A 20585-nucleotide genomic window follows, 5' to 3' on the forward strand; every position below is an offset into this window, starting at 1 on the left:
ATGTTCCTCTTGGATTTTGGTTTAGATTTTTGAAATTCATATCTTCGATCCTTCTTTGGTTCGCTTGTCTTCTCCTTTGTCAGAAAGTCCTTTCAATTTCAGGTTTTACTAGTAGTAAGTCAATAATTTGATCAATACTCATAAACACCTGAAACAAACACACACAAAAAAAAATGGAATTAAAATTTAACAAAAAAATAGACCAAGATGCAAAATTAACAATTTCACAAATAATGACATTTTAAAACAGTCCTCGGCAATGGCGCCAAAAACTTGGAACGACGGAAATGTGCAAGTGTACATAATCGCAACAAGTAATAAAGTGACAAGTAAATGTCGAGTTATCGTACCCACAAGGACTGTGAAAAGAATTATTTATGAATGCTATTTAAAACACTTTGGTGAAGAAAAATATTCTGTTTGAAGAGGGTGATTAAAAACTAAGATTTTAAACTAAGTAAACTAAATAAATAAATCTCAAATGCACGATTTCAAAATACGAGTTTAATCAAGATGACATAATTGTGTTAGATTAATTACATTTCTTAACTTAGAATTATTAAACTCATGTTTATATTGTTACGAATAAATTCACGGCAACTCAGTAAATTGCTAACTTAGACTATATCCCTATGTCAATTCAACCGATTAAACAACTCTTAATAGGCAAATATGTTATTGCACATACATACTTATTAAATCGAAATAATCTCATGTATATATCCCTATGTCAATTCAAACAATTAATTAAATCTAATAAGCACAAAAAAGACTACATGACGTAACAAGGTATCCCTACCTTAAAACTATTTAATCACAATAATCTTGCAAGTTATGCAAGGCAAATGTATCGTCAGATATCGTTGCTAATTTAACTCTCAGCTACCTTAGATGATTAAACATGCACTGATTAAGTACTATCTCCATTAATTATAATTTCAATCTGTTTAAATAATTAATTCATTAGCTACCTCACAATTATAATGCAAGAATAACTTAGTCATGATTTTACTTAATCAAGCATCTTACCAAGGCCTATAACAACATAAACACAATTATAGCAAACGAAATGCAATCAACCTAACACGAATTAAATTCAAGCTAAATTGATTAAATTAACCATTCCAACAACATAAATATTCATAGATATGTTCATCATAACAACAACAAAATTTACAGAGATAGGGAACAAGAATCAAATCCGGTGTTTTTTCGTGGCTTGATTAGTTTGCTCCGTTGTCCTATGAACAATTAATTAATGCTCCAAATGGTTGATGAATTCCCCTTTTCTAAAAGGAGAAATCAGCAAGAGAGCAAGGGAATTTGGAATGGAAAAGAAGAGAGAAAGTGGAGAGAAGAGAGAAAGATGTGAATGCTTGAGATGTGTTTCAAATGACTAGTCTAAGGGGGTTTTTATAGCTAAAGAGGGCAGCTAAAAATAGCTAAAATTATCAGCCAAAAAGACCCCCGTTGTCTGGCCACACATGTGGCAAGGTTGATGGTTACAACTTTACTAATTTAGGCTTGGGGCAAATCTAAAAAGCCACCAATTGTGGAGGGGTTTGTTTCCAACTTGAACAAGTCTTCAAGGGCCTCTTTGCAAGCTAAATATTCAGCCAATAGGCTGATTTGGGTCAGCATATGGATGGTTTTGGGCTGTTCACTTCTTAGTCGGTTCTGTTCACTCAGTTCGGCTCAGCTGGGCCACTTTTCATAATTAATTAATAATAATTTATTTAACCCAAATTAAATTGGATTAAAATTAAAATTAATTATATTATGAATTAATACACAAAATTTGGACCGTCTTTAGCTGAAAATTCATTCATCTCAATGTCTCAAAAATCGCTTCTCGATTTTTTACTTCTAGCAATGTTTGCCAAGCCAATTCTCGCCCTTTGTGCAGTTCTGTTGAAAATAATCAAAATTAATTAAAATTCATTATGTTAATAATTTAAGTACAAAATAATTATTTTATAATATTTATATATTTTTGACAATAATTTTACCGAAATTGCATGAATTTGAGTTAAAAATGGCATGAAAAAATGTGTATATTTTCGTGTTTCCAGTAGGCCGTGTAACTCTCTAACTTGTGACAGACAGCTGTGTTGCAGGCCATGTGCTATGCTATGTAACACACTGACTTAATTCACTCGGCCATGTCTCAGACCATTTGTGGCAGCCCGTGTGCACCTAAATGAAGCTTAAACAACAAGTTTACCATTTCAAGATTTCTTGGACATTAAGTAATCCATTTACAAGCCATTAGACCTATAAAAAATGCCATTAGACAAGCTCAAATCATTCTAAATCAACCATCTTTAGTGCCTAACTAATGTACCCTCAATGGTACCACAAGTATACACATATACAACAATATAAATCATCAACCAAAAACCAACCAATTTACCCAACTTAAACTTCTAATCAGTATGCCTATCATAGGAACCTCAATTCACAGCAATTCAGTATAACCTATTAGTCATATGCTAAATTTTTTTACCAAAGACATCTTCTATCATTCATATATCACAATAAGTTATCAACTAAACATTTACCAAATGAACACAAAGATCATTGTAGTGATGCTTGTGTTATCAACATGCACTTAAGTACACTCTATATATTTATATACCAAAACAAAAGTAATGACATAACAAGCCTATTACATGCCATATAATCCAAAATAAATGTTCAAAAACTATTGCAATCAGATGGATAGTGTGACCTGAGTGCTGATCCGATCGTCCAACCTTCAAAAGTATCTACAAGTAACAAAAATTAACACAAGTAAGCTTATTGAAGCTTAGTAAGTTCGACAGATAGAATAATAAATCTTACTGAAATAAATATAACAATTAAATAAAAACGATTCAACAACACATGTTTCCTGTCATTCACAATTGCAAACTGGTGAATTGCATATTTCAATTCAAAGCTTAAATAATAATCTTTGGTAAAACATACATGTCCACAATGGAGTTAATTTAATATGTAAAGTACATGTCATGTCATTTAAAGTCATTAATAAAGTTATAATACATTAATTTATGACCTGATGAATGACTTACAGATACGAGTACATAAGTAGTCCAATCGAAACACGCCAAACACTTATGAGACCTAATCCAATCGATAACACGCATTGGCACTAAGTGCCTAGGTCGGAGGCTATACATCCACCCCCATAACATGCCAGAACATGACAGTAAAACACGAGGATTCACAAAAAATTTTGAACCTTTGTATACCTAGGAATAATATATAAAGCATGCCACATCAATCTTCACTCTAACCCCGTATAACATGCCATTGTTCAGTTGTACTCTATCTTGCGTTCATTCGGCCCAATTACCAAAATTCAATAACAATTTTCAAACAACTTACATCACCAATAGAACAATTAACACCCACTATTTCATATCATATCATCATTTAATTCATATAGATATTAAATTACAAATGGAATGAACTTATAGGACTAATTTGCAGTAACGACCTAGAATAGCTTAATCAATAATCAATGTTGTGTGGCTTTGTTTTCTGAATGTCGAATCGTAGCACTAGTGGGGATACAGGCAATGTGGTACCAAATTTGCTCCAAGATTTGTGTGATTATCGTTCTTGCTTTTTGCTTTTGGGGTTCGGCTTTATTCTTTTTTATTATAATTAGACAGTTTGGGTGTTGTTTTGTGCATCCCTGCTTAGTGCATTTTTCAAGGCTATAATTGGTTATTTTCTCGAGGATTATACGGTGGCTCTCAACATCGAAGTAGAAGCAGCGTCCACTTTACGTTGGAGGTGTTTTGGGGAATGGTGGTCTTTTTGATCGGTGACTTTTGTCATCTTCTTTTGTACTTGCTTTCTCTTTTTTTTACGCTTTCTTGCATTGTTTCTGTACCTCTGCATGCGTTCATAGTCAGCTACATTGACTTTTCTACGAGTTTTCACATGTAAGAGTCTTTTCTTGGGCTTCTATAATATGTATTTATTATGTGAGTTTTCTTGTTAGAGTTTTATTCCTATATTTACTTTTATCCTTTACGTAGTATTTACACTTAGGGTTTTTAGCAGTTTTCCTATTATTTTTCTTTTCATTTTTTCTCTTTAAAATAAATAGACGAATTGTCTGTTTTTGATTGTGTTTAGCTTTTCTTTATCTTTGAGTTTCTGGGTTTTCCTCTATGTGGGCCTGTCTGATGAATCACATCGCAGGTTTTCCTCTTTGAGTTTCTGGGTTTTCTTTTCTCCCTTCATAGTTTTTGTTGTTGGATTTTGTGGTAGAGGTCTTGGGTCTGCCTGGTTATTTGGTGAATATGTTTTTCCTAGATCAATTGATTTACTAATCACTTTACTAACTTTTAATTCAATTAATTAAATTCATCAAATCAAAATTCAATATAAAAAATTATTATTGAATCGTTTAATTGAAATACTAACTATACGAACTTACTTGTCGAATTTTTGGTCCCAAAACCACTATTTTTGACACCACTAAAAAATTGAGATGTTACAAAGGCAGTCAAATTGTTGGCATCGTTGTCGAGGAGGCAATGGTACTAGATTAATTTAATCTTTGCACTTTAAGGAATAATTAGGAAATTTGTAGGTTATAGTGTAAACTCAAAATTATATAGGGTTTTCTATATATTTTTACCACCTTTTTACTTAATAAATATATTTATCTTGAGTCATTGTTATTAAAATAAGTGAATATTACATAATTAGTAATAGTGGGTATGAATTTTAAGGTATGTGAAATTGTGCTTAATTACATGATTTTTGTACATATTTTATATTATTTCATGTTAATTTATTAATATGTGATTTTTCACTATGTAAGAGAACCATTGAAGATGTGATTAATGTGAATGAAACATGGACATGTACATGTACAAACTAATTCATATGGATGACAAGACCATACAACTTGGGTCATAAGGTTGATAATTTGACCTAGTAAAAGATATGCTAAGAGATGGACATGTCTACTAAATTATTGGACTGAGAAATTGCCCAATAAGGGGGAACTAATGCCCAGTTTCGACACAAGTAGATGGTTGCCTAAAAGTAAGCTTTGGGGTACTTAATGTAAGGTCCTTACAGTTGGAAAATAATAAGAAATTAGCCCCACTACTTTGTTGTTGAAGCTGTCCACCTTATGGCTATTAATAACCTTGGTTTGAATTTAAAATGAAGAGACTAAGTCATCCCTTCTCTTTGAAATGTGGTCGGCCATGTGTGATAGGAAAAGAAGGAAGTTGAAATCTACTTTTAACAAACTCTACTCCTTACCTTCACTTATAAATACCATGCATCAATCCCTTAATCCCTTATCCCTCACAACTCATTTCTCTTCTCTCATTAGCATTTTCTCTACACTCTATTTTCCCTTTTCATTCCCTTGCATAGCTACCCATATCCTTTCCATCCTTTAGCCACAAAAAAATTGTCAAAAGCATTCTTTGGCCACCCACTTTATGAAATCTTTAGCAAAAGAAGCATCAAGTAGAACGAAGGAGCGCATCAGTCAAAATAGATCCAAAAAGCTATTGAACTGAATCAGTCAGAATAGATCTAAAAGGCTGCTAAACTGAATAGAGTTTACTCTTTCCTCTTGCTATTTATTTTAATTATGTTTCCTTTGAGTTTATTGTTTTTGACATCAACGATGATATTTTAAATCCTATTTGCTAGGATTGTTATGTTAATTCAATAATATCTATTTTATTCATATTTAACATGTTTAGGCCTCAGTCGATCATGTTTTCAATTAATATCATAATGCATTTCATTCATACGTAATTGGGTGCACTCAGATTAGCTAAGCAATCCTAATCAGACAACAACTAGTAGACACATAATTGAAAAGTACAATGCTCAATTTAGATCCTTAAACCTGACTAAGTTAAGGTTCGTAAGATCTTTAGTTAGCTCTATTACCTTACATAGTTTTTAGGTTTATGTAATTAAACAATTGCAAACGTAAATGTCCCTGTGACCTTATATAAATGCTAAGAAACCTTTAGTTAATATGATCAATAAAATGCATATTTAACTAAGTAAAATACTCCTAAAGGACTTAATACGATTTCCAAACTCATGAAAGATTGAGTTGCTGTGTAAGTATTTTGAACATTGTTAAGCATGATAAAGTAAATTGAATTGATTAATATAATTATCCTACCCCATTTAATGTTGATTATTTTTGTTGCTAAAGCCATTCATTCATACATCTAGATAATTTTCATTTAGATTAGAATTGCCTAGGGATCAATTTTTACATCTAGTTAATTTTACTTAGTTTTATCATCACCTTCCAAATTATTAAAATTTTGCATCAAATTGTTAAGTTATAATTTTGCAATTAATTTGTTAAGCTTATATAGTCCCTGTGAAGACAATAGCTCATTTTACTTACTTATTACTTGAACGACTGTGAACAATTACAGAAATCATGTTACATATAGCTACGATTTTCAATTTGTGTTGTTAATTAACACTTCTAATATTTGTTCATCGCTTTTTTCAGAAACCCGACACACTATCAAACAAATAGTCAGTCAACGCAAGCCATGAATGACTTTAACTATATGTGGCCTGATGAAGACGTCGATTATGATGAAGATATTTATGAAGAAGGAGTCTATGGAGACTGGGTGATACAGGAGGACCAAAGATTACTACTGCTTGAATTAAGTCAACATAGAGGAGAAACCCTAGATCTTTCCCAAGACGATAACGACCACATTGATATATCATAAGAAAAGTACCAAGAGGTGCTATATATCATAAGAAAAGTAACAAGAGGTGCTATATATCATAAGAAAAGTACCAAGAGGTGCTAAGTTCGGTGTTGAGCAACAAGGATAATGTTATAATAGACGCTTGTAAAAAGGAGAACTCTTTGATGACTATCCATTTCAGCAAATAGAAAAATATTCAAACACAACATCAAAAAGAAAATATATAGAGCTAGTGGAAGAAATAGTTAGTGAACCGAAGAGTTAGATCAGCATGGAACTCATTGTCCCATCAGGTTCAGCCAATAAAACCAAAATACAAGAACAATATAACATAGACCAACTAATAGTGAAAATGGTAATTAAGGCCGATCTAGTGGAGGAGCATTTTTTGATTCAAAAACTCCTAGAGCAGAATGAAGAGATACTAGTAGTCTTAGATGACGAACCTAAATTGGTTATCCTTTGCATGACCTTAGTCCTAAACTAGACACCCCAGAGATTTGATAGCTTAGGAAATTCTTAGATGCTGAATATAATTAGAAAAATATATATAGACAAGACCCACGATCATATAACAAAGATGTGTGAAGCATTCTGAAGAACAAAAAATGTGAAAAACAAGGTCAAATTCGTGACATAGACAATTCTGTGTCGCGACATCAAGGGCAGTAATGTCGCGCCCCAATGTCACAACATCACTTATCCATGTCACGAAATAGAAGACAGTTTTTTCAGTATTTTAAACTGTAGTGTGTGTCGCAACATCGAACCTAGATGTCATGACATAGGTAGTCTGTCAAGGATGTCACAACATGGAACCCCTGTGTCGCGACATCACTATAACTTTCTACAAGGTTAACCTTACCCGATTATGCAACTTGACAGAATAATTATGATTTTACCCGATTTTTAAACCTAAAAACACTATTTTTAATCATACAAATACCCTTTTAATTTACTGAGAGTCTCACGGCATACCGTTGAACATGGCTATAGAAGGACATGCTGGTTGCTACGTCATGACACAAGTCCTGGTGTGTCGCGACATCAACTTTGTAACAAAAATAAAACACGAAGGAAGGGCATTTTGGTCTGCACAATCAATGTTTAAAGCTTGGGAGCATCAGCTACCCTAGGGGTAAGGATGATGGCTACTTAAAGGCTATAAATATGTAATAACCCGATTTTGGGGCTAGTTGGAACAGTGGTTTCAGGACCACGAATCTGATGTAGAAAAAAATCCATTTTTATTATATCTTTATGGTATACAATTTTATGGAACTATTCTATGAAAATCTTGTTCGAAAATTTTGATGTTTGGGCACTCAATTTAGTCAAAAGAACTAAATTGTAAAAATTGCAAAGGTTGAGTTCTACTTGTTAAAGGTGTCCAATTACTATGAGATTTTAATGTAGATGTCCTTTGTTGGTAATTAGACCATTGGATAAGGTAGTGGACAAAAATGGACATGAAGAGGTAAAATTTCAAAGTTATGCATAAGGGCATTTTGGTCATTTGGTAAATAAAATAATAAAAAGGGAAAATCAAGTCAAAATTGGTGTTGATCTTCTTCTTCATGTGCCGAAGTTTCCATGCTCACAAAGCTAGGTTTTCTTCAACTTTCAAGCCTGATTTTAAGTACATCCTAGCCCCGTTTTTAATGCTCTTTACATTTTTGAAGTCATCGTAACCTGATTTACCTATTTCTACCATTATTTTGAAGTAGGGTTCATGTTTAAAATTTTACCCATGTGTGACAAACATGTATTTTGATGTTCGATGGAAGATATTGTATGTTTAAGGTGTGATAAACTGTAACGTCTCAAATTTTGGGCCTAGAATTATTAGGTTTTGAGCATGGGAACAGTTAGGAGGCTGCACATAAATATTTATTTATGCAAGAAAGTGACATAAATGCATGCTTGCCTCAGTGGTTAATTGTTCTAGGAAGTGTTTGAGAAGTCTAGGGTTCAAGCTTGAGCAAGTGCAAAAAGTTCACTTTTTTTAAAGGAATAAGCACTGTCTCTAGACAGTAGGCTTTTAAATAAAAATGGGTGAAGCATGTCATAAAAATGCCTACTGTTCTAGGGGATAGGGGCGTGAGGAGTGTTCCAAGAGGTCTAAGATTCAAGTACTGCTTGACGCAAGGGAGTGTTTTATTTTGCTAAAAATACCATGGAGGAGTTGTGGTTTGGCTGGAACACTGAGGTGTTTGAGTGGAATTCGAACTGAGTAGTTGAGGGAGGACTGATCAGTTGAGGGATTTGAGGAGGGATTTTAGGAGAGATTAGGGGAGGAAAAGTGGGATTTGAAATATGGGAGAGTTGTGCCGAAATGGGGACTCTAACAACTCAGAATTTGGCTAGGGAGCAGTAGGACTTTTCTCTTCTCATTATCGGTTCTGACTTGAATGTTTGTGCTCTTTTTCCTTCCCTTGGTGGTGAAGTTTGCTTCATTTCATTTTGATTGAGGCCGAATATTGTTGTTGTCAGCTCGAGTATTTGTCATTTCAGGTCTATTTCGATTTTGCTCTCCACAACAGTGCTCTTATTGATCTACTGTCTCCTCTCCCTCTCTTTCTTTTTCTTTTGGGTTTTTGTTCTTGATTCCATTGGCCAATTGCTTCCCTCTTCTTCCCTTTTCAATAGGATTTTGTGTTGGTCAATTCTCTGCACCCCACCCCCTGACTCAAGGATTAGCCGAATGCACCTTCTTTTCCTCCTTTGATTCTTTATAGTGTTAACAGATTTCCTCTCTTTTCATTGTGCTATTGTGACCGAATACGCCATCATATTTCTCTCAACTCTGTCCCCTTTTCACCTTGCACCTTGGCCAAATATTTAGTCTCCCTCAATCAATTCTCTCGTGGCCGAATTCTTCAATTACCTTGAATAGAAGTACGATTGTTACATCATGAGCCTCGGTTCGAGTGGGTGCTTTTGGGGGTAGGCCGAATGCTACTATCTTCTATTCTTTGTCTACGCTCTCGGTAAGTTACTATTCATGTAGTTCAATTATTTACGTGTATGGCCTTAGTTAACTGATGGTGATTGGGATGCAGGTAGTATTTAAGGATTTCAAGCAATCTCTTGCAACTCTTTTAGTATGTGATCGATCTGGACAAGTGATAGGTAATCTTATGAATAAGTGTTTTGATTAGAGTTCGCTTCAACTCGGTTGATAGCCTATTCACTGAAGATTTTGTTTAAAATAGGTTAGAGTGCTCGTTGGCTGGTTCGCACGTTGTCGTAACAAGGTGTGTAAAGCATTGCCCAAACTATAAATCGGTAAAAAGCCTAAAAATGTAATCTTTGATACCACATGGGCGTGCGCTTGTTCATGTGGTAATCCAAACGTATAAAACATAGGTGTTTGATCGTAGAGGCCACCATGAGCAATTCATGGGCTTTGGCCGTTCTGGGCCACGTTAGGCCAGAATAGACCGTGTTGACCCCACGGGCTTGTAGGCCCCACATGGGTAAACCAGACGGACTTGTGGAGATTATTGGGCCAGGCTGTGTAGTTCACATGGCTAAGGCTATTTTTGGGCTTTGCAACCCACACAGGCGTGTGGGCCCACATGGGCCCACAATATCGACCTTGGGCCCATTTTCACTGTAATGCTCCGTACCTGAGACCGTTGCCGGAGTCGAAAACGAGGTGTTAACAGACTTAATTCATTTACTTACGCAGTTCATTTTAAAATTTCCAGACAAGCTGGCTAACTGCATCACAGTCACTTTAAAAATCATATCTTGAGTTTCGAAACTCGAAAACCAATTCTGTAAATTTTTCCTGAAACTAGACTCATATATCCATCTACAAATATTTTTCTAGAATTTTTGGTCGAGCCAATTAGTACAGTTTATTAGTTAAAGTCTCCCCTATTTTAGGGTTTGACTACTCTGACCTTCATGAATTACGACTTAGATATCTCCCTGTACAGAGCTTCAATACTTATGCCGTTTGTTTCTAGTGAAACGAGACTCAATAAGGAATCTATACATATAAAGCATGACTTCTAATTATCTCTGGTTAAAATATGGTAAATTTTCAAAGTCAGAATAGGGATCCAATAAATGCTCTGGCCCTGTTTCACGAAAACTTAAACATCTCATAAAATACAGCTCATATGGTCGTTTAGTTTCTTTCATATGAAAATAGACTCATCAAGATTCGATTACATAATTTATTCACTATTTAATTCCATTCCTACTATTGTTAGTGATTTTTCCAACTTATGTCACTGCTGCTGTCAGCATCTATTTTAGGGTAAATTTTACCTATTTCATAATTTTCCATGAATCAAATAGTAAATTGACATACATTATTATCAAGGGTAATCCCGATTAGCCATGACGTACGTAGCACCAATAGGACCATGATTGGCCATTCCAATGGCTAGTCATTACCAAACATTTCCACACCACTTAATAACCATATCATAAGACCATAATGTTATACTTCGAAATATACGAGCCATTTTCGCATGGCTATACGAATACACATTACCAAAGGGTACTTAATTAACAATAAGGGTCAGCCCTATACATGCCATTTTCAAAATTGAACTAAAAGAGTACCAAAATTGGCTTAGATAGTGTGGATGACTTTGACTTTGACACTCCCGAGTCCGATAGCTGACGAACAAAATCTATAAAACAGAGAATCAAAGTAACAGAGTAAGCATTTTAATGCTTAGTAAGTTCAAGTAATGAAATTATTCACGACTAAGGTATAACGTTCATATGACTACATGAATAATTGCATATATGCATGTTCTCAAATCATACTTACTTCATGCTTCAACCATTATATTCATACACAGGGAATCAAACCTAACTAGAGGTCGGAAGTTCGTTAATCAATTGAGCGAATACTATTTAAAAGGAATCAACCTTTCCGATGCATATACGAAATATACCTTATCGTTTGAATTTTATGAGCATATTAATTGAAATTATTACAGCAAGATCGCTCACTTCCAAACCCAAGTACCTTCGGGATTTAGCCGGATATAGCAACTAGCACAAATGCCTTCGGGACTTAGCCCGGATATAGTCAATAGCACAAATGCCTTCGGGACTTAGCCCGGATATAGTCACTAGCACAATGCCTTCGGGACTTAGCCCGGATATAGTCACTAGCACAAATGCCTTCGGGACTTAGCTCGGATATAGTCACTAGCACAAATGCCTTCGGGACTTAGCCCAGATGTCATCCGAATAATCATGCACATATATCAATAAATCATGACACATCCATATTTCATTTCATTACTAAAGCTCAAACACAAGACACTTATCAAACCTTACCAATTTCGGCTCGATAGCCACATACAAGGAACATGATTTTGATTGGCTTTATAACATGATCTCTATACACATTCGGCTACCCGTCATGGGTATAAACTAATCACCTCAATATATCATTCAAGTAAAGTCATTATATCTCCGTTTATTCGTTATGCTTATATGTCATGACTTAATCAAATCATAAACTAAGTTTCATTACTCGAAGACTTACCTCAAATGTTGTCGAACGACTTCAACGGCTATTCAATTACTTTTTCCTTCCCTTTATCGGATTTAGTCCCCCTTTGCTCTTGAGCTTAAGTTCAACAAATTTTAAACTAGTCATTAATCGACTATTCAAGTATTACTTTCAGAATATAATACATATAGATTCGACTTTCACACATATAGATTATAGTAAGCTTTATAAAAATCAATAAATAATTCATTAGCAAATTTTCATTAATGTTTACAATATAATTACAATTTCCCTATAAGCTGACTTCCTGAGCAATAGTCACTAAAGTTTTTATAACTGGAGCTACGAAACTCCAAATCAATTGCCGTAAATTTTTCTTGATAGAAGACTCATTTATCTATTATCCATAAAATTTTCAAAATTTTTAGTTTAGCCTAACAATACCAGATTTTTCTTAAAGTTCACCTTGTTTCACTTTTTGACTAAACTGACTACTCTTCACTACGAATCAAATTTCTCATTGTACAGAATTCAAAATATGTTCTCGTTTATTACATTTGAAACTAGACTCATTATGGAGTCTAAGCATATAAATTTTATGTTAGGTCCATTTTTTGTACAATTTATACTGATTTTATAAAAACAGAACAGGGAATCTAGTAGTCATTTTGACTCAGCCCCACAATATTTCAAATATCTCAAGATCGGTAACTCTTTTGTTTTATAGTTTCTTTTGTAAGAAGCTAGACTCTTCAAGCTTTAATAACATAATTTATTCAGCTTCTAACTCAACTCCTACAAATTATGGCGATTTTCCAAAATCACCTTACTGCTGCTGTCCCCAAGCAGATTATTACCAAATCAAATACTAACATTTGCATTTCACCTCAATAGCTAGCTTAGCAAACCTTAATTTAACATATAATTGTTCATAACACAATTAAAGCATCCTCTCCATTCCATCAATTCAAAACACATACATTGCCCAATAATATCCAAAATCATATTCGGCCTTAATACACAACTTGTTAGCCGATTTTTCTCCATTTAGCAACTAATGCACATATGTGCTCCTTTGTTAGACTCTACTTCACCTAACTACCATTTTCTTTTTCATCCAAATAACATGAACAACAACCATTTCTTGAACATTTTCTCTTCAACAATTCTTCATAAAACATAAAGACTATAACCCAATCTCATCCTATAATAACTAAAACCGAATACTCAAGACACCACACCATTTAAAATTTTTGTCATGGGTTAAGCAAAGAACTTAAGAACTAACTCAAAATATACTAAAATTTCAAGAATTATAATGAACTACTCACCTTATTTTGAGTTCAAGATCACCGAATGCTCTTGTTCTTTTCTTTCTTTAGAATCGGCTAGGAAGAAACATGGATGAAGACTTTGTTTCTTTCACCCATTTTCTTCCTTTAATTATCATTTCTTTATTTTATTACATCCTCCATACTAATAAGGCATCTAGCTATTTAAAGTTAATAGAAAATTCACATTTGATTATATAATTTGTAGCATGGCCGGCCACTACCTATAGTTTGGCTAAATTGACATGCAAGTACAAGCACTTTCCCACATACATTAATAGGCCACTTTAGCATTTGCCTAGCACATTTCTAAATTGTCTCACATAAGTCCCTACTAATAAATTTCACATATACTGACCAAATTAAAGTATGAAACTTCCACACATTCATATTCACATATAATAAGCATCAAATATGATGGTTAATTATTTTTATGACTCGGTTTTGTGGTCCCAAAACCACTTTCCGACTAGGGTCACATTAGGGCTGTCACATTCACTGTGTGACTATTAAGGTTGTACGGGTCGCCTGAGATGACAGTGGACCTTCTGTTGGGTCGATAAGCATACCTGGACCCTTAATCGATAAAATGACTGTTTTTCCCTTATGAGGTAAAATGACTGTTTTGCCCATATGTGATAAAATGACTGTTTTGCCCTTATGAGGTAAAACGACTGAAATGCCCCTACATGGTAAATTGACTATTTTACCCCTATGTGAGGTTTTTATATATATGTACAAGTATCACTGTTTTTTAGCTTGCTATTTAAACTGTAATGGATACATGTATGATTCTATGATATGACATGACATGATTGTATGATGCATTGCATGGGATGGGTTTATTATGATTAAAGGAAGTGTACTGTACTGGAAGCTCTGCTGCAAATCACTGATGGCTTTAAGCCTATTATACTGGCAGATTTGCTGCAAGTACTGTTTAGTGCCGCAACGAGTGCCATTTTGGAGTGTAGGGATGAGTGGGTTGATTTTATCCCTACATAGAGTGTAGGGGTGGACAGAGTGGAGTGTAGAGGCTGGTTGTGTAGCACTTACATACTATTTAAACTGTTACTGCACTGATTACTATTATTTCTCTGTTTACTGTTACTACAATGGGCCAAGGCCCAAACACATGATTGTTTTTATATTGAGATGGGCTAGAACCTAAACTGATATTGTCACTGTTACTGATATGGGCTTAGGCCCAGAATGTATTTGCTCACTATATGTTTGACTGTTTGTTTATTAAGGGATTTGACACAGAGTTTTCATAAACTCACCCTTCTGCTTATCTGCACAGCTAATCCTTAGGCGGATCGGTGTTGCGAGGGACTCGAAGGTGGCCATACAATGGTTTTTGCTTCCTTTAATCTTTTACTTGATAAGTAATTTAAATTGGGTGTTTTTATGTAATAAGGCCTCTTTGGATTTTATTTTTAATTTGGGGATTTATATTTCTTTTGCTTTAATACTGCTAGCAGTAGGAAAAAATGTGAGTTTTCTAAAAGATAAATGTTTTTCAAAAATACCATGGATACGAACTGATTTAAGAGCTTCCGCAAGAAAACAACGTTTTAAAAATAAATGTTAGCACGCTATTGTTTTAAAAAGCTTCCGCTACGAACGAGATTTTGAAGTTAATAACGTTTTAAAGTATATACTTTTGATAGCGACACAAGTTTTAAAATCATCTTTTAGATCACACAAAGAGGCTTAATAAAGATTAAGCTTCGCAAGCGATCTCATGCTTTATGAAAAATATTTCAATGTGGCATCCCCAAATTCAGCTAGAACGTCCAGGTAGGGTTTGGGGTGTTACATTTAGTGGTATCAGAGCCCGATTGCAAAACTTGGCTGTGGATTTGGGTTTCTTCCAAAACTCAGAATTTTAGAAAAACTATTTTAAACGATTTTAAGTATTTTGAAATGTTATTTCCAAATGTGTAGTCTACCGAGCCTCCGTGCCGATCCTGTAAGTTTTCTTTGAAAATTGTATTTTGATTTTGACTGAAACTGCCTTAGGTAGGACTACTGAGACTACTTAGGCAGTATACCGTACTGTGAAACTCTTTAGTAGTGTATACTAAAATAATTGTAGTAAGACTGCGATTTACAAAAAAAAAAAACTCTGAATTACTGATAATAGTTTTCATAAAATATTCGTTAATAAAACTAGAACTGTAAAATGATGCATAAAACTGTTAATGAGATAAAACACAATTTGATAATAAACACCGGAGGTACTTACGGAAGGGGTACAAAAGGCTGAGGCAGAGGCCAGGGAGGTGCTCGAGCTGGGTCTCATGATCGTGCGGCTGAGTATTGGATTAACGCATTGTTTCAGTCTATCTATAGACTGTACTCAAATCATTCAGGTTAAATGTGGTAGTGTTTTAGATTTAGAGTGCGCAGCGGGAGCGTAGTGGTGTAGTCTGTGTTATGCAACTGATCGGATAATAGGAAATTTCGGGGACAAGGCCATTTATGGGCTTTATGGGCCACACGGGCATGTGGGCCCACATTGGCCCGTAATATGGGCCTTAGGCCCATTTTTCAGTATTTGACTGTTAAGGTTGTACGGGTCACCCGAGACAACTGTGGACCTTCTGTTGGGTCGATAAGCATACCAGCACCCTTAATCGATAAAATGATTGTTTGGCTCTTATGAGGTAAAATGACTGTTTTACCCCTATGTGGTAAAATGACTATTTTGCCCTTATGCGGTAAATGATTGAAATGCCCCTACATGGTAAATTGACTGTTTTGCCCCTATGTGAGGTATTTATATATATATGTAAAAGTATGACTATATTTTAGCTTGCTATTTAAACTGTAATGGATACATGTATGATTCTATGATATGACATGACATAACTATATGATGCATTGTATGGGGATGGATTTATTATGATTGGAGGAAGTGTATTGTACTAGCAACTTTGCTGCAAATCACTGATCGCTTTAAGCCTATTATACTGGCAGCTCTGCTGCAAATACTGTTTAGTGCTGCAACCAGTCCTATTTTGGAGTGTAGGGATGGGTGGCTTGATTTTATCCCCACATGGAATGTAGGGCTGGAGAGAGTGGAGTGTAGAGGCTAGTTGGGTAGGACTTGCATACTGTTTAAACTGTTACTGCTCTGTTTGCTATTACTGTAATGGGCCAAGGCCCAAACACATGATTGCTTCTGTATTGAGATGGGATAAAGCCCAAATTGATATTGTCACTGTTACTGATATGAGCTTAGGCCCAAACTATATTGGCTCACTGTATGTTTTATTGTTTGTTTATTAAGGGATTACACACTGAGTTTTCATAAACTCACCCTTCTGCTTATCTGTACAAGAAATCCTTAGGCGGATCGGTGCTGCGAGGGACTCGAAGGTGGCCACACATCTGTTTTTGATTCCTTTAATTTTTTAATTGATAAGTAAATTAATTTGGGTGTTTTTATGTAATAAAGCCTCTTTGGATTTTATTTTTAATTTGGGGATTTATATTTCTTTTACTTTAATACTGCTAGAAGTAGGGAAAAAATGCGAGTTTTCAAAAGGATAAATGTTTTTCAAAAATACCACGGATACAAACTGATTTAAGAGCTTCGGCAAGAAAACAATATTTTACAAATAAATGCTAGTACGCAATTGTTTTAAAATGCTTATGCTACAAATGAGATTTCAAAGTTAATAACATTTTTAAGTAAATAATTTTGATACTATTGATAAACTGTAATTTATACATATTTTTATCCCATTCTTAACACATTTATGGATGATTTCTCCTTATATTTGGTGAATTCGATGCTCCTAATACTTTAATTTGATGTTTTATACTTAGGTGAGCATAGGAGAGTAAAAAGAGCTAGAAATAGGCCAAAAACAGAGAAAATGGGCCAACGTGGGAAATCAACACGGCCTGGACTTCCTTACACGGGTAGACCACACTCCCGTGTCTATTCAACAGGCTCGAACACGGGTTGAAGCACTTGCACACGGGCGTGTCACACGGGCATGTCCCTGTCGAGCCCAAATCTAGTCCTATTCAGAAAAGGCCACTCTCGAGGGTTTTGAATCATTCTAAAGCCTATATAAACACCCTAGGAGGTACCTCGAAAGGAGACAGAGAGTAGGAAGCGAGGAATTACTTGAAAGAAGCCTATTGTTCCATCTCAGAAGCCAGATTCACCTTCAAGACTGAAGATCTCCCTTCAATTCCCTTCAATAGTTCTTGGGTTTTCGTTATGTTTTGCTATCATTATTCTTTTGAGACGTTTTCTTTCATAAATATGAACTAAACCCCATAAATACCTAAGGGGAATGAAACCTAAGACGGATCTTGTTATTATTATTTGAATTATATGATAAATATTTTATTTGTTCTAATTATGTGTTCTTAATTCTTGCTTTGATATTCTAGGATATTAATTCAAGTTTTGATGTGCTTATTTAGAGGAGCAAAAGTCCCTGTCTAAGAGTAGATCTAACATAATTAAGCGAAGTTGATTGCATGCCTAGAGATAGAGTGACATAATTTTGCCGGATTAGGGTGAAACCTAATAAGGGAATCCATAAATCGAGTTAATACAACACTAGAGGTTTTAATTAGAAAGAGATTTCAATTAATCAACTTAGGGTTAGACGTTGTTAGTCTCAATTGAGATAATAATATAAATTAGGGATTTCTATGGATCAAGTCAACTGAATAAATTGTCTAATTCAGAGTCAATAACAAGTGAAGTTTAGGTGGATATTTCCTTAGGTATTGTCCAAATCATTCAGTTTTCCCAAAAGTTATTTCCCCAATTCACTTTCTGTGCATTCTTAGTTTAGTAATTAGTTTAGATAAAACAAATCGCTTTATTTTTAGGCTAGATAATAAAAAGAAAGTTAATAGTAGTACTTTTAGTTCCTTTGGGTTCGACATTCCGGTCTTGCCATAAGCTATACTACTGTTCAATAGGTGCGCTTGCCTTTGTCGTGATAATAGTTAGTTTTCAAGAATGGTCATTCATAAATTATAAAACTTATCACGATTTACATCACATCAAGTTTTTGGCACCGTTGCTGGGGAACTAAGATACTAGGAACACATAATTTTTATTACTTTAGCCATTTATTCTATTGCAATTTAAATTTTATTTTGAGTTTTGTTACTAAATTTTCTTTTCCCTTCTGGTAGGTTTTTATAGTTTATGACTAGAACAAACCCGTCGGGACCATTGCATTTTGAGAGTGAGATTGATCGCACAGCTCACAGAAACCGAAGAGAAATAAGACAAAGCGTAAGATACACAGAGAAAGAGCAAGAGGACTATATTTCTACCACAACTGAGGAGATGGCTAAAAATCAAGAAAATCCGCTACCTTTTGCAATTACTGCTGATCCAGTAAATTAGAATCCTGCTCCACGCACTATGTATGATTATGCTAAACCTACTTTAACAGGAACTGAGTCAAGTATAGTTTGGCCTGCTGTTGCTGCAAATAATTTTTAACTGAAACCTAACACGATTCGAATGATACAATAGTTTGTTCAGTTTGATGGTTTGCAGGACAAGGACCCAAACACTCATTTGGCAATTTTTTTGGAATTCTGTGACACTTCTAAAATCAATGGTGTTTCTGATGATGCCATTCACCTTCAGTTATTTCCCTTTTTATTGAGGAACAAAGATAAACAATGGTTGAACTCGTTACCAAGGGGGTCAATCACTACTTGGGAATAAATGACTAAAAAATTCTTACTCAAATATTTTTCGCTAGATAAAACGGCTAAATAGAGGAATGATATCTCTTCTTTTGTGCAGATGGATCTAGAAACACTCTATGATGCATGGGAGAGATACAAAGATCTATTGAGAAGGTGCCCTCACCATGGGTTACCTTTATGGTTGTAGGTTCAAATGTTTTACAATGGTGTGAACCCCTCAACAAGGCAACTTATCGACGTAGCTACTGGTGGGACTATCAATAACAAAACACCTAAAGTGGCTTACGAATTTATTAAAGAGATGTCACTGAATAACTATCAGTGGCAAGTCATGAGAACAAAGTCAACAAAAGTAGTTGGTATTTTCAACCTTGACGCGGTCACTATGCTATCAAATCAGGTAAAACTTTTAAATAAAAAGATTGACGGTTTGTGTGGTTCTACTCAGGTACATCCCATGATGAGGTGCGATTCAAATGGAGGAGGAGTACACACAGAATATCAATCCTTCAACCCTAGCACTGAGGAGGAACAAGTTCAATATATGGGTAACAATAATTCTAGACCTCAAAATAACCCATACAGTAATAATTATAATGCAGGAACCATCCCAACTTCTTGTGGGGTGGTCAAGGAAATCAAAGGCCACAACATCCCCCAGGTTTTCAACAACCACCTTACCAGTAGGAAAAGAAGCTGAACCTTGAGGATATGCTAACAAAATTTATCTCGGTGTCAGAGACTCATTTTCAGAATACTGAAATAGCACTTAAGAATCAACAAGTGTCGATCCAAGGGCTCGAAACTCAGATAGGCCAACTTACCAAATTAATTTCTGAATGTCCACAAGGTAGCTTACCAAGTAGCACTGAATCTAACCCAAGGCAACAACTTAATGCGATTACCACTTGAGATAAGGAAGGGTTAGTCGAACCAAAACCAGAACCAAGGCAAGGAATTGTGGCAAGTAAAGGTAAATGTGAGGTGGACCACAATGAGCAAAAACTGGTAAGTAAAGAGTACAAACCTCGTGTGCCATACCCCAGTGCGATAAGGAAAGGCCACACGGACGAACATATTGGTAAATTCCTAAAACTATTAAAGAAATTACACATTAACTTACCGTTTATTGAAGCTTTTTCGCAAATGCCAAACGCAGTTAAATTTCTAAATGAGCTTTTAGCAAATAAACAAAAATTGGATGAGGCGTCGCATGTAGAGTTGAATGTAGTTTGCTCAGCCATTCTATAGAACAAGCTGCCCAACAAGTTGAAAGATCTAGGGAGTTTTCCGATTCCT

The 20585-nt window shown here is 34.9% G+C and overlaps 1 non-coding gene across 1 annotated transcript; it reads right to left on the reverse strand.

Annotated features, from left to right (window-relative positions):
* Positions 1 to 19350: 19350 nt before the first annotated feature.
* Positions 19351 to 19457, reverse strand: LOC121210383 (small nucleolar RNA R71). Its single transcript, XR_005905496.1, has one exon. It is a non-coding gene; the product is annotated as a small nucleolar RNA R71 (small nucleolar RNA).
* Positions 19458 to 20585: the final 1128 nt, after the last annotated feature.

Source organism: Gossypium hirsutum, chromosome A11 (assembly GCF_007990345.1).
Source record: "Gossypium hirsutum isolate 1008001.06 chromosome A11, Gossypium_hirsutum_v2.1, whole genome shotgun sequence".
In the NCBI taxonomy this organism is placed as follows: Eukaryota; Viridiplantae; Streptophyta; class Magnoliopsida; order Malvales; family Malvaceae; genus Gossypium; species Gossypium hirsutum.